The following is a 14,200-nucleotide window of genomic DNA, read 5'->3' on the forward strand; positions in this document are numbered from 1 at the left end:
GCTGCCATATTCTCTCCTTTTACTCACCACATTAGAAACTTTTATTGGTTTAGTTGAATATGTTACTGTATATCTAGACTAGTACATGGGCAAAATCCATCATTGATGACTTAATTTTCAAATTAGTATGCTATTATATTATATCACTCAAAGATAAAAAAAATGTAATATGATCAATGAATAGTAATGTTTTTTTATTTTTATTAACCGTGTAATTTATTTGCGTATATGATTTTGTAATGATTTTAGTAAAAACACATTAAAAACGTAATTTCACTTATTACCCGAATATCTTTGTTCTACGGATATTTTATTTTGGAAAATTGGATTTTAATAATCCAAACTATTAACTATTGACTTGACCAAAGGAGATGATGAGGCTGGGGACACACCCCAACCCCTACCTACTCCTGCAGCACCGCATACTGTTGTCCCTCCCCCTGCCGCGGTGAACCCGCGAAAGAGGGGAAGGAATGACTTCGAGGCCTCTGGTTCGGCCTCGACACCACCACTTGCTACGCCACCCACTACACCTTCTACTGATGCCATACCCGTGCCACCACCACTAGTTGTCCAAGCCCGACCTTGGTGAGCTTAGTGATCTCTTTAGCAGAGAGAGTGGCCGTTAGTGAAGCCATCATAGGGGACATTCAAAACCGACTCATGAACTTGGAAGTTCAGGAGATCGGTAACTTTCAGGCATTTCAGTGTTGGAACTCCAAGTAGGTGCAATGGAGCTTCACATGGGCCAATTCTGGAAAATGGCGGGTAGGATGGAAAGCCTTGAGGATGCTTTGCACATTCTCTTGGTGTACTTTGGTTTCTTACCTTAGTTGCTATGTTTGTTTCTTTTGTATAGGCACTTTAGGCCTAGTATTATGTAATTTGGATTAGTATTTTGTATTTTGGGTTGAAAAGCAAAACTTTTAGGTGCTAGGAACAGTGCACCAAATTTTGGTTGTAATTTTTGGAGCTTTTCACCTTAAAATATTATAATTAATGTTATGGTTATGTTATGAATTTTCTTGATGTTATGTGACATTAAGATAATAATCTAACCTTATGCTATCATTTTTTATATAAAAATAAAAGAAAAATGCCACCTAAGACAAGGAGAGCCGCCGCAAGTCGAGGGTCTGGATTACCATCCACCCAGGAGGAGTTAGATCAGCTCATTGCGTAACGCATTAACTCAGCTCTTGAGCATCGAGACGATGATCGTGATGCTAACCATAATCCAAGACAGGATGCCCGTAATGATGTCGGAACCGGAGCCGGAGCTGGAATCGAGAATCTTACCAGTAACCCGTCAGGTAGAAATAAAAGAATAAAAATCATTTACAAAAATTCCATAACTGTGACTAGTAAGATTCAATAATCGGTGATGATTTTTGAACAAACTATGTTAACAAGAATCCAGTATCTGGTTGTACCTACGGTACATTTCAGAAATGTAATCCCTAGACTTTTACTAGAGCTGAAGGACCCCTTGAAATAGTTCGTTGGATTGAGAAGACGGAGTCTGTCATGAAGATCAGTAACTGTAGCCCAGCTGAGAAAGTTAAATACTGAGTCTGCTCTTTCAAAATGATCACTCTAATGGTGTAACTCTCTAATTCATAACATGGGAGAAGATCAGCTTATGATCTGACATGGGAAGAGTTGAAGGAGATGTTGATCAAGGGGTATTGCCCGATGAATGAGTTGCAGAAGATAGAACTTGAATTATGGAATCTGACCATGAAGGGTGTCGGTACCGGAACGTATACATCTCGATTTAATGCTTTAGCAAGGCTGGTACCACGACTAGTCACGCCCGAATATGTTAAGATCAAGAGATACGTTTGGAGATTAGCACCGGAGATTCGAGGCATGGTCACATCTTTGAAACCCGACACGATTCAGTTTGCTAAAGAACTCGTGAAAAATCTGACCGACGACTGCGTTCGCAAAGGGATATTGAAGGATACTGGAAAGAAAGTTGATTCAACAGAACCCGAGAACAAGTCAGGGGAGTTTAAGAGAAAATGGGTTGGAAATCTGGAGGACAGTTTAAGAAAAACCAAAATTTGGGTCGCATGTTTTCTGCTAATGTTAGGAGAGCTAGAGGAAGTTCGAATCAGATGAACTGATGTAACTCGTGTGGGAAGAATCATGGTGGGGAATGTAAGAAGTGTGACCGATGCCACCGAGTCGGTCACTTGTCCCGAGACTGTTATGCCAAGATGATACCGCCAGTTACTGGTAACCAGAACCCGGGATGTTTTGGGTGTGGAGTTGTGGGGCATTATAGGAAGGACTGCCCGAAGATCAAGAATCAGAATAAGGGAAGGGAATTCGAGATGAACGCGAAGAAGGCACGCAAAGACTCATCGGTAGTCACCGGTACGTATCTTATAAATAGTCATTACGCTTATGTACTTTTCGATACCGAAGCTGACTTAGGCTTTGTTTCCAAGCAATTTGAACCCCTCCTTGATATTTAATCAATCGATCTAGACAATAAATACTCAATTAAACTAGCTAATGGGAAGTTAATAGAAACTAGTCAAGTTGTTCGTAATTGTAGCATCACATTAAGAGATCATCAGTTCAGCATCGATCTGTTACCTATTGAGCTCGGAAGTTTCGACGTTGTTGTGGGAATGGATTGGTTATCCAAAAACAAAGCTGAAATTGTTTGTTCAGAAAATATGGTTCGTTTACCCCTTCCAAGTGGTGGAGCGTTAGCTATTCAGGTGATCTAAGCAATTCGGATTTGAAGCTCACTAGTATTATGAAGACTCAAAAGATGTTGCGGAAAGGTTATCCATCATTTCTTGTCCATGTAATTGATTCGAAAGCTAAAGAAAAGAAAGTAGAAGATATTCCTGTTGTCTGAGACTTCCCAGAAGTATTTCCTGAAGATTTACCTGGATTACCTCCACCAAGGCAGGTTGAATTCAGAATCGATCTTGTGAGAGATGCTGCACCGGTAGCCCGATCTCCCTACAGATTGGCACCGTCTGAGATGCAGGAGTTGTCTAATCAACTGCAAGAGCTTTTGGACAAAGGTTTTATTAAACCAAGCTTCTCACCGTGGGGAGCACCAGTCTTATTCGTGAAGAAGAAAGTAGGTTCATTTCGTATGTGTATCGATTACCGCGAACTGAATACGCATACCATAAGAATCGGTACCCACTACCGAGAATTGATTATTTGTTTGATCAGTTGCAAGGATCTAGTTATTATTCAAAAATCGATATACGATCTAGATACCACCAGCTGCGAGTTGCAGAAGAATATTTTCACAAAACTGCTTTCAGAACCCGCTATGGCCATTATGAATTCTTATTCATGTCGTTTGGTCTAACTAACGCACCAGCTGTGTTTATGGACCTCATGAACCGAGATTGTAAGCCATATTTGGATAAATTTGTGATCGTGTTTATTGATGATGTACTTACTTACTCGCGAACCAAGAAAGAGCATGAGCAGCATTTGAAGATAATTTTAGAGTTGTTAAAGAATGAGAAATTGTACGCAAAGTTTTCTAAGTGTGATTTTTGGCTTAGAGAAGTCCAGTTTCTTGGTCACATTATTAACAAAGACAGTGTTCATGTTGATCCTTCAAATATTGAAGCAATTAAGAACTGTGACCTACCAAGGTCTCCTACTGAAGTGCGACAATTTTTAGGATTGGCAGGTTATTACCGGCGATTCATCTAAAATTTCTCCTCCATGGCTCAACCTCTAACCCAATTAACCCAGAAAGAAAGGAAATACGAGTGTACTGAGAAACAAGAAGAAGCTTTTCAATTGCTTAAGCAGAAGTTATGTAGTGCACCTATCTTGTCACTTCCAGAAGGTACTGATGGGTTCATAGTCTAATGTGACGCCGCACGCCCAGGTTTTGGTTGTGTGCTTATGCAACGAGACAAGGTTATAGCCTATGCTTCCCGACAGTTAAAAGTACATGAGAAGAATTACACTACACATGATCTGGAATTAGGGGCTGTTGTTTTTGCCCTTAAGATATGGAGACATTATCTTTATGGTACTAAATGTACAATCTTCACTGATCAAAAGAGCCTCCAGCATATATTTTACCAAAATTAACTTAATATGAGATAGCGTAGATGAGTAGAATTGCTCAACGATTACGACTGTGACATTCGTTACCACCCGGGTAAAGCGAATGTTGTAGCTGATGCATTGAGTAGAAATGAAAGGGATAAACCCTTACGTGTTTGTGCATTGGGATTAACGATTCACACGAGTCTTACTACTCGAATTCGTGATGCCCAACGCGAAGCCTTGAAGCCGTGAAACATAAGAGCTGAAAGATTACGAGGTCTTGAACGCGAATTAGTGACAAAGTATGATGGTACACTTTATTTGATCGACCAAATTGGGTGCCAAGGTATGGGAATTTGCAAAATTTAGTGTTAAATGAAGCCCACAAGTCCAAGTATTCAATCCACCCAGGATTGACTAAGATGTACAAAGATCTCCAAGAATTTTATTGGTGGCCAAATTTGAAAGGTGATAAAGTTAAAGCTGAACACCAAAAGCCATCTGGATTGTTACAATAACCCGAAATCCCAGAGTGGAAATGGGATAACATTGCAATGGATTTTGTAACCAAACTACCTTGTACCCCCGGAGATCATGATGCCATTTGGGTAATAGTGGATAGACTGACAAAGTCTGCACACTTCATTCCTATCCGAGAGAAGAACAATATGGAGAAACTAAGTAGGCTCTATCTTAAAGAAGTCTGGCTAAACATGGCGTGCCAGTTTCGATTATCACCATTAGATATAGTTGATTTGTTTCTCGATTTTGGCAATATTTGCATGAATCCTTAGGCACTCGCTTGGATATGAGCACTGCTTACCATCTTCAGATAGACGGTCAAAGCGAAAGAACTATTCAGACATTGGATGATATGTGTAACACCCCGGCTATTAAGTGACAATATTATTATTAATTAATTTAAGCATCAAGTATACAAGTTTACAACAAGAAATACAATAGACATATAAGAACAATTAACACTTGTCCATTTATTAATATAACCTAAGTTCTAGTGTCTTCGTCTCGGCAACATACTCTACATAAGGTACCTGTAGCATATATATAAAATAAAGGTCAAATATATGAATAGTTGGTGAGTTCACACAAGTTCTGATATGAGTACATAAAAATCTACAATTCCCTGAACAAGTGTAAATGAGCAAGTAAGGTCCTTTCCATTTGGTATTGTGCACCAATGTACTCGGATAATAGCGCAAGTAAGTGTCCTTTCCGTTGTTAACAACCAACGTACTTGGATCGGGGGTCCCTATTCCACTCATAGCATCGAGGTCCTGAGTGCATAGGGGGGGGGGGGCGTATGATCATACTTAATGAGGAAACCATGAGCACCTAATCTTTGAGCAAGTAAGCAAATAAACACACAAGTCCATGTATCGAATTGTAGTTTGTAAATAATGAATAAACGAAATTGAAATTTGGATAGGATATATATGCTACCCCCAAAAGTAATAAAAGAGTAAAAAGGGGGTGTGAGAAACTCACCTTTGATATTGGAGACAACTTGAAATAAATAACCGAAAGCGAGTTAACAAACGAAGCAATTGAATCTCACGAAACTATAAATAATAACGAAGATACAAAAAATTCAAGGACTAGTAATCGGAATTATAATGTTAATTAACTAATGGTAAATGGGGACTTGGGGATTTTTAATGAGTTTAACAAAAATGAATAAAGTTTATATAAATCATTTTATGTTTATTAGTTGAAGAATGATTTGTTGACAAATAATTATAACTTATTAATATAAGATTAAATAATAATATTAATAACAATTTATGATTAAACATTTGTTTCCAAGTAACATAATTAATTAAATAATTCTCATAAATAGTAGTTTTGTTGAAATAAAATAAATAATAATTAATTTACTCAATTATTAATTCAAAGATATGAAGTATGTTATATATATAGTAAAATATTTTAAATAAAAAAAATTTACAAATAATCTTATTTAAAGAAAGTTTATAAGTTATGATGATCAACGAATCATAAGATTTAGATAAATATATATTCATGTTTATTCTTGCAAAATAACTAGGCTTGACCAAGATTTAGAAAAATCAAAGTGTTCATCTTGGATATCCATGATCATAATGATTCTTAAAACCAAAATATAATATTTTTATGATAAAAGTAACATGATCATGAAGAACAACTTATGAACAAGAATAAACATTCAAGATAAAATCAAAACAAAAGCTATAAAATACTTGAATTGGTAACAACTTACTTGTTAGTGCTCTTAAACTTAATAAAAGAATGGAGAATTTGTCCTCCTTTTATATTGAAAATATAGAGTTGTTATGTCTTAAGGAAATTATGAAAATTAATCATATTTAATATGATTAAAACACAAATTAAAAATTGTTTAATAGGGTATTCAAAAGGTTAACTATTTTAATAAATTTTATTGAATTAAAACATTCATTAGTTTTTATTAGTTAAGTAACATATAAAAATGTGATGATAATAATAATAATAATAATAAAAATAATAATAATAATAATAATAATAATAATAATAAATAAAAGTAGTAGTTGTAGTTAAATAATAATTATAGTATATTGCATGGGACATGTATTTAAATATTTGATCTTGATTATGAATATTTTAAATGAGTGTGTAATACTACAAATGTGGTAAAATGTATAATTGCATAGAAATGATCACATAAAATACATTAATGAAATTGAGATTAATTAATAATATTATAAAAATATATAAATTTAAATAGAAACAACCCCGAAATTTTAAAATGGGTCGAGTTTTCGGGTTTGAAAAGTAACGAATGTTACAGGACTTACAACTTTTCAAAATTTTATCCCGAAATTAGAATAAAAATAAAAAAAATTAAAAGAGAACAACTAATAAACGGAGTTGTTGGAAACTTTAGCAATTTTATACATGCACAATTAAAATAAAATAACGTAGATCTTTGAATGACCCAAAAGAACGCCACAAATAGGAAATATGAAGGACACTTATATATAGGATGTATCAGCGACGTATCCACCATGCCCTTATCATATTTTATTTGCCCCGTTCTCCAAAAATCATTTCAAGTTCCGAGTTATTTCACACAATCGTACTTATTATATTTTCCATGCGAGGACTTTGATAATTACGTGTCAACCCGTAATTACCTCTATCGTCGGATGGCCCATATAAATTGCTTTATTATGTGGTTTTAAGACATAGACCTTAGATAAAGAAAAAAAAATATTTTCATATAGAACTTCAAAAAAACAATGAATTAAAAGGGTAAAAAGATTACAAAATAAATTAGACCGTTCAGGCCAAGGACAACGTTAAAACACTAAGTCAAGTAAATAGAATCATTATGTCTAAACCAAATGAACGATGTTGAAAACGAAATAAACGAGGTAATGAAATTAAAGAATGAAACATTTAGAATTATAACCATCGTAACATGTAATTGAAATATTGGGATCGAGAATAACGTGGTAGGTAAACGTAGCATTTAACCAACGAAATATGAACATGTAAATTTGATAACGCATTGGGTTCGAGAATAGATTAGATAAACGAAACTGTTATATATCAAAATATCAAAAAGTTTAACGAATGTAAATCTCTGAATAATATTCAACGTAACTAGCGGCAACATTGAGATGAATAAAAAATTACATCTTACGAACATGTAAATTTATAATAAAGTGAAATGGGTGAACGAAATTTTAATATCAAAATCACATAGGTCTATAAAAAGAAATTTTCCAATAATAACCTTGAGTTTATCAAAGTAAACAATTGAATTTTTTTTTAAAGCAAAATAATGCATTTGTCTCAGATTGATGAAATCACGAACAAACAAATGGTTCAAATAAAAGATTGCGTGGAAGAGAAGTAAACGAATAATACAAATCATTTTGTGTAATAAATAACATAACATAAACTCGGCATGTACATGGGACACAATTCTGGTTCAAAGTAAACGAATTTATTAAGAGAGAGTTGGTCACAAATATTCAAATGTAAAAATATCATGAAAACACGGTTTCTATTAGGTAGCTATGTACACATAAATGTTCATAATCTCACTTTTCACTTAACGGGTATTTTTAAGAAAAAAATGAGTCATAAACCACGAGATTTGAAATAACAAAGTAACCCAATTTAGCAAAGCGAGTAAGTATGATGTACGAATTTACGTTTCGTAAAAATACAAACGAATATGGATCCAAAATCAATGGACAATAAAAATAAACTACGTAAACAATATTCTAAAGAAGTGGATGTAAAAGTCACTTTGGGTAAGTTCGAAACATACGTGAAAGAGAAAAATAAAGAAAAGTAAATGTAGCTTGCGACACTTGTCTTCTCGAATATAGGTTTGTTTGTGGCATGAAGGTTGTCGTGGAAGGTGGTGCCATGATTTCATAGCCAAAACTCATTGGCGTTAATGAAGGGGAAAGAAGGGAAGGGATATATCACATCGGTTGTAAATCGTGGTGTTTTTATATCTCATGGTGAAATATGATTGTTTTATTTTAGTTAGGAAAAACGTTTTTAACTAACGCTAAAGCTTGAGAATTTTATGAAATCTTAACATAAAAATAAATGTTTTCTTTTGGCCAACTGCCTAGGAAAAAAATTGTCAAATAACCTGACTTGTTGAATGAAATATAGCCTCAAAAGGGCTAAAGATTTATTTGAAATAAAAAGTTTACTTTTAATACGGTTTGAAATAATAATTACATTATTAGTAGAGGTGAAGATAATACTAGTAATAATAATATTACTAATCATAATAATAATAAAAAAATATTATTGAATAAAAAAATAGTTTTAAAATGACTCAAAACTTGTTTGAAGCTAATATTTTACTTTAAATATTATTATATAATAGTAGTGACGATGATACTAGTAATAATAATATTACTAATATCAATAATAATAAAAAAATATTAACAATAATAATAATAACAATTCTAATAATAATCATATTGATAATTACCGTAATAATAATAATAATGGTGACGGTGATGGTACTAATAACAATAGTAGTAGTAATATTAATAATGATGGTAATATTAATAACTTTAATAATAATAATAATATAGGTAATAAATTCTTTTTAAAGAAAATCAATTTGACTGAAGATTAAAATAACTAAGGATTTGGGATTTGGTACGAGGTGTTAGTAAAAGAAATAAAATATAGAAAAAATATGCAAAAGAAAATGTATACGAGTTTGATGAGTTTTGTAAATTCTAAGTATTGAAACCGAAAAATCGTATAAGGTTGACAAAGGATGCGGAGTTAGGGTATTGGATGGCGGAAATAAGTTAGGCCTTCCAAAGTATGGTGAGTGTGCTAAGGTCACCACAATGTTAGTAGGCTTGAAGCATGAGGTTAAACATGTGATTGAGACAAATTGTTATGTACATGTCTTGCAGATGGGTGAGTGGTGTTGAGTTTGGGTAGGTTTTAGCAATAAGTGTTAATTAAATCTATCACAAATTGAAGTATATCAACGTTTCAAGGAAGTAAAGCGGTGGATTTACACATACTATAAAAAGGACGTGTTTCTGTGCGAGGCTCTTTAGTTGGGTTTGGTTTGTGTTTCCAAGAATGGTGTTGGGTTTGAATTTTAATTTACTATAGCGATGAAGGTGGGTGCGGTCAAACATGGGGTGATCTGGATCGCGGAGGCCATTTACTTGATAACTTGGATTGTCATTTCGCGAGTTGAGTGTGACAACTAGGAAAACAAGGAAGCATGATACGAAACGTGAAGAATTCGCGTGACTTGAGACGTAAGTATGAAAACGACTAATAGATACAAGAAAAGAAAAGAAATCGCATGAAAATATTTGAAATCGAAATTGGAATTCCCATGAAACGTCATGAATTTTCACCTTTCAATAAACGAAAATCTCTTAAATTATTGAATAATCATATGGAAAAAATTTTAAACTTACAATAAATAATGAAATCGAATTGAAAATCGAATGTTCATAAACCACCATGAATTTTTTAAATTTTCACTTCTAAAACATAAGGGTAAATGAATATGAAAATAAGGTAATCGAATTGAAATTCGACCATTCATGTATCACCATGACCTTTCGAATTTTCATTTCTAAAACGTAATAGTAAAATAACAAATGAATCGTTTGAAATTCGATTATTACTTTGCAAACTTTTAAAAGTTTAAGCCATAAATGAGCGTATAAATAAAGAAAACGTGTCACAAAATTTGTTTTTAAAACTTAACTATTCTCGTATAAAAACGCGTAATTAAATCTAACCGAAAGCTGGGTATTCGTGTACAGACTTCCAGTTAAAACACATTCTAAAACATAGAGGAGTGCAACCATATTCATTTCACAAAGAGAACATGGTCGTGTTTGAAAACTTAAAGTTGTGATTCACATGGTGTTAAAAGTGGTATGCTTTGGCTTAATAAAGTTCATGCTCTTTCCTAACTCTCCAAGTAAGCAACCGGGTCCCGCGTCTGATTGGGATTTATACGCATTGCTTATCCTTAGGTTTCAATAACCTTGGTGTCAAGAGTTTCGGAAAACAGGCACGTCCCCCTTACAGTTTACTACATACCCGCCATATAGAACCATCTTTAAAAAGAATAAATATCGGAACACCACAATAAAAATCAGTAATTGAAAATGTTGGAAAACTCTTTATTTTTAGGCATAAGCCTTGGACTTGTGTGTGCTTGTGCAATTGAAGTAATTGAATCATCAGTATAATAGTATTTGCGTACATGAGGCATAAACAAATTAATAATAACCAAATAATGTGCATTGAACAATCAAATAAAGCTCACATAATTTCTAATCATGCAACCTAAAAAATTAAGCAAATAAACTATAACTAACTAGAACACTACATCTAATGTCCTATCTTATAGTCACGGATCTGATACCAATCTGTAACACCCCGGCTAAAGCGGAAACGCCTAAGTGTGACGTACAGATTGCTCAAAACACATGTGACACTATTAAGTGACAATATTATCATTAATTAATTTAAGCATCAAGTTTACAACAAGAAATACAAGGGAAATATAAGAAAAATTAACACTTGTCCATTTATTAATATAACCTAAGTTCTAGTGTCTTCGTCACGGCAGCATACTCTACATAAGGTACCAGTAGCATATATATAAAATAAAGGTCAACTATATGAATAGTTGGTGAGTTCACACAAGTTATGATATAAGTATATAAAAATCTACAATTCCATGAACAAGTGTAAATGAGCAAGTAAGGTCCTTTCCATTTGGTATTGTGCACCAATGTACTCGGATAATAGCGCAAGTAAGTATCCTTTCCGTTGGTAACAACCAACGTACTTGGATCGGGGGTCCCTATTCCACTCATAACATCGAGGTCCTGAGTGCATAGGTGGGCGTATGATCATACTTAATGAGGAAACCATAAGCACGTAATCTTTGAGCAAGTAAGCAAATAAACACACAAGTCCATGTATCGAATTGTAGTTTGTAAATAATGAATAAACGAAATTAAAATTTGGATAGGATATATATGCTACCCCCAAAAGTAATAAAAGAGTAAAAAGGGATTGTGAGAAACTCACCTTTGATATTGGAGACAACTTGAAATAAATAACCGAAAGCGAGTTAACAAACGAAGCAATTGAATCTCACGAAGCTATAAATAATAACGAAGATACAAAAAAATCAAGGACTAGTAACCAGAATTATAATGTTAATTAACTAATGGTAAATGGGGACTTGGGGATTTTTAATGAGTTTAACAAAAATGAATAAAGTTTATATAAATCATTTGATATTTATTAGTTGAAGAATGATTTGTAGACAAATAATTATAACTTATTAATATAAGATTAAATAATAATATTAATAACAATTTATGATTAAACATTTGTTTCCAAGTAACATAATTAATTAAATAATTCTCATAAATATTAGTTATGTTGAAATAAAATAAACAATAATTAATTTACTCATTTATTAATTCAAAGATATGAAGTATGTTATATCTATTGTAAAATATTTTAAATAAAAGAATTTTTTATAAATAATCTTATTTACAGAAAGTTTATAAGTTATGATGATCAACGAATCATAAGATTTAGATAAATATATATATTCATGTTTGTTATTGCAAAATAACTAGGCTTGATCCAAGATTTTAGAAAAATCAAAGTGTTCACATTGGATATCCATGATCATAATGATTCTTAAAACAAAAATATAATATTTTTACGATAAAAGTAACATGATCATGAAGAACAACTTATGAACAAGTATGAGCATTCAAGATAAAATTAAAACAAAAGTTATACAATGCTTGAATTGGTAACAACTTACTAGTTAGTGCTCTTAAACTTAAGAAAAGAATGGATTGAGGTGTGAAAATAATGAAGGATTTGTCCTCCTTTTATATTGAAAATATAGAGTTGTTATGTCTTAAGGAAATTATGAAAATTAATCATACTTAATATAATTAAAACACCAATTAAAAATTGCTTAATAGGGTATTCAAAAGGTTTAACTATTTTAAAAATTTTATTGAATTAAAACATTTATTAGTTTTTATTAGTTAAGTAACATATGAAAATATGATGATAATAATAAAATTAATAATAATAATAATAATAAAAATAATAATAATAAATAAAAGTAGTAGTTGTAGTTAAATAATAATTATAGTATATTGCATGGGACATGTACTTAAATATTTGATCTTGATTATGAATGTTTTAAATGGGTATGTAATACTACAAAGGTGGTGAAATGTATAATTGCATAGAAATGATCACATAAAATATATAAATGAAAATTGAGATTAATTAATAATATTATAAAAATATATAAATTTAAATAGAAACAAACCCGAAAATTTGAAATGGGTCGAGTTTTCGGGTTTGAAAAGTAACGAATGTTACAATATGTTGCGAGCATCTGTTCTCGATTTCAGAAAGAGTTGGGACACTCATCTACCACTAGCTGAATTTTCTTATAATAATAGCTATCACTCCATTATTAAAGCTGCTCCGTTTGAAGCTTTCTACGGGAGAAAGTGTCGATCACCTCTATACGACGTTTTTTTTGTTATTTTTTTATTTTTTAATGAAACCGGAATTAAATATAAGATTTTTGGTTTTTTTTACTTTTTTAAAATTTTTGTTATTTTTTGTTTTATGATTTTTTTAAATATTTTTTTCAAATGTGTTTTTAGTGGTCAAAAATAGTTCTCAAAGTTCTCAATTTGCAAAGGGTTCTCTTAGGATCCTTACCCTACATATATATATATATATTACAACCTTAGTGTGCATCATTAGTTGTACGCCAATCTTTCTATTTTGTACATTATGTTTGAATGTATATTATTTTCTACCCATTTTTCTTTTTATCATTAACTTTTTCACTTTTAACCTCAATACTGTTACAATTTGATTATAATATGAAGTAACTATTGCGTACGCATGTTGTGTATTTAAATTGACACAATGAAGAGATAATCAATTATGAAGTTACTATTGATACGATCCTATTATATTAGACAGAATTACAAATTTTGTCCTTTAAAAAAAGCCAAAAACCGGTTCGTGTCCTTTTCTAAGTTTCCTTGCAGGCGGTGTACTTTAAACTTTTTTTTTCTACACGTTATGTCATTTACGCTAACTGGGTTAGAAAAACTCAGTTAAATGCCCTCACGTGAGACGCATGAGAGGGCATTTTTGTCTTTTCACCTATACCTGCAACTTCTTCTTCTTCAGTGCATCTGGTAGCATCAAACCCTAACATCAATGGAGAAACACATTCAAATCTTCCTCTTCCAATTCCAATTCCAATTCCCACAAACCTGCAATTCACCAAACCCTAACCCTAACCACCATCCCAAATCCTCCTGCGCCGCCGGCCGCCGTCCAACCACCACCATCCACCGCAAAAACCACCACCGTCATCGGAAAACGAGTTCCGGCCGGCAGCCATCAAACACCGGCGCCCTTCGTCATCAACACTGACCTGCTAACCATCACCTTCTTCATCACACCACCACAACCCCCGCCGTTCATGACCTTCAACGGATACAGACCATCGGCCATTTGCCGGAAAACCATATCAGCCGTCGGCAATATT

Source organism: Bidens hawaiensis, unplaced genomic scaffold, assembly GCF_021521415.1.
Source record: "Bidens hawaiensis isolate Kalapana, Puna unplaced genomic scaffold, B.hawaiensis_p1.1 tig00028030_1, whole genome shotgun sequence".
Taxonomy (NCBI): Eukaryota; Viridiplantae; Streptophyta; class Magnoliopsida; order Asterales; family Asteraceae; genus Bidens; species Bidens hawaiensis.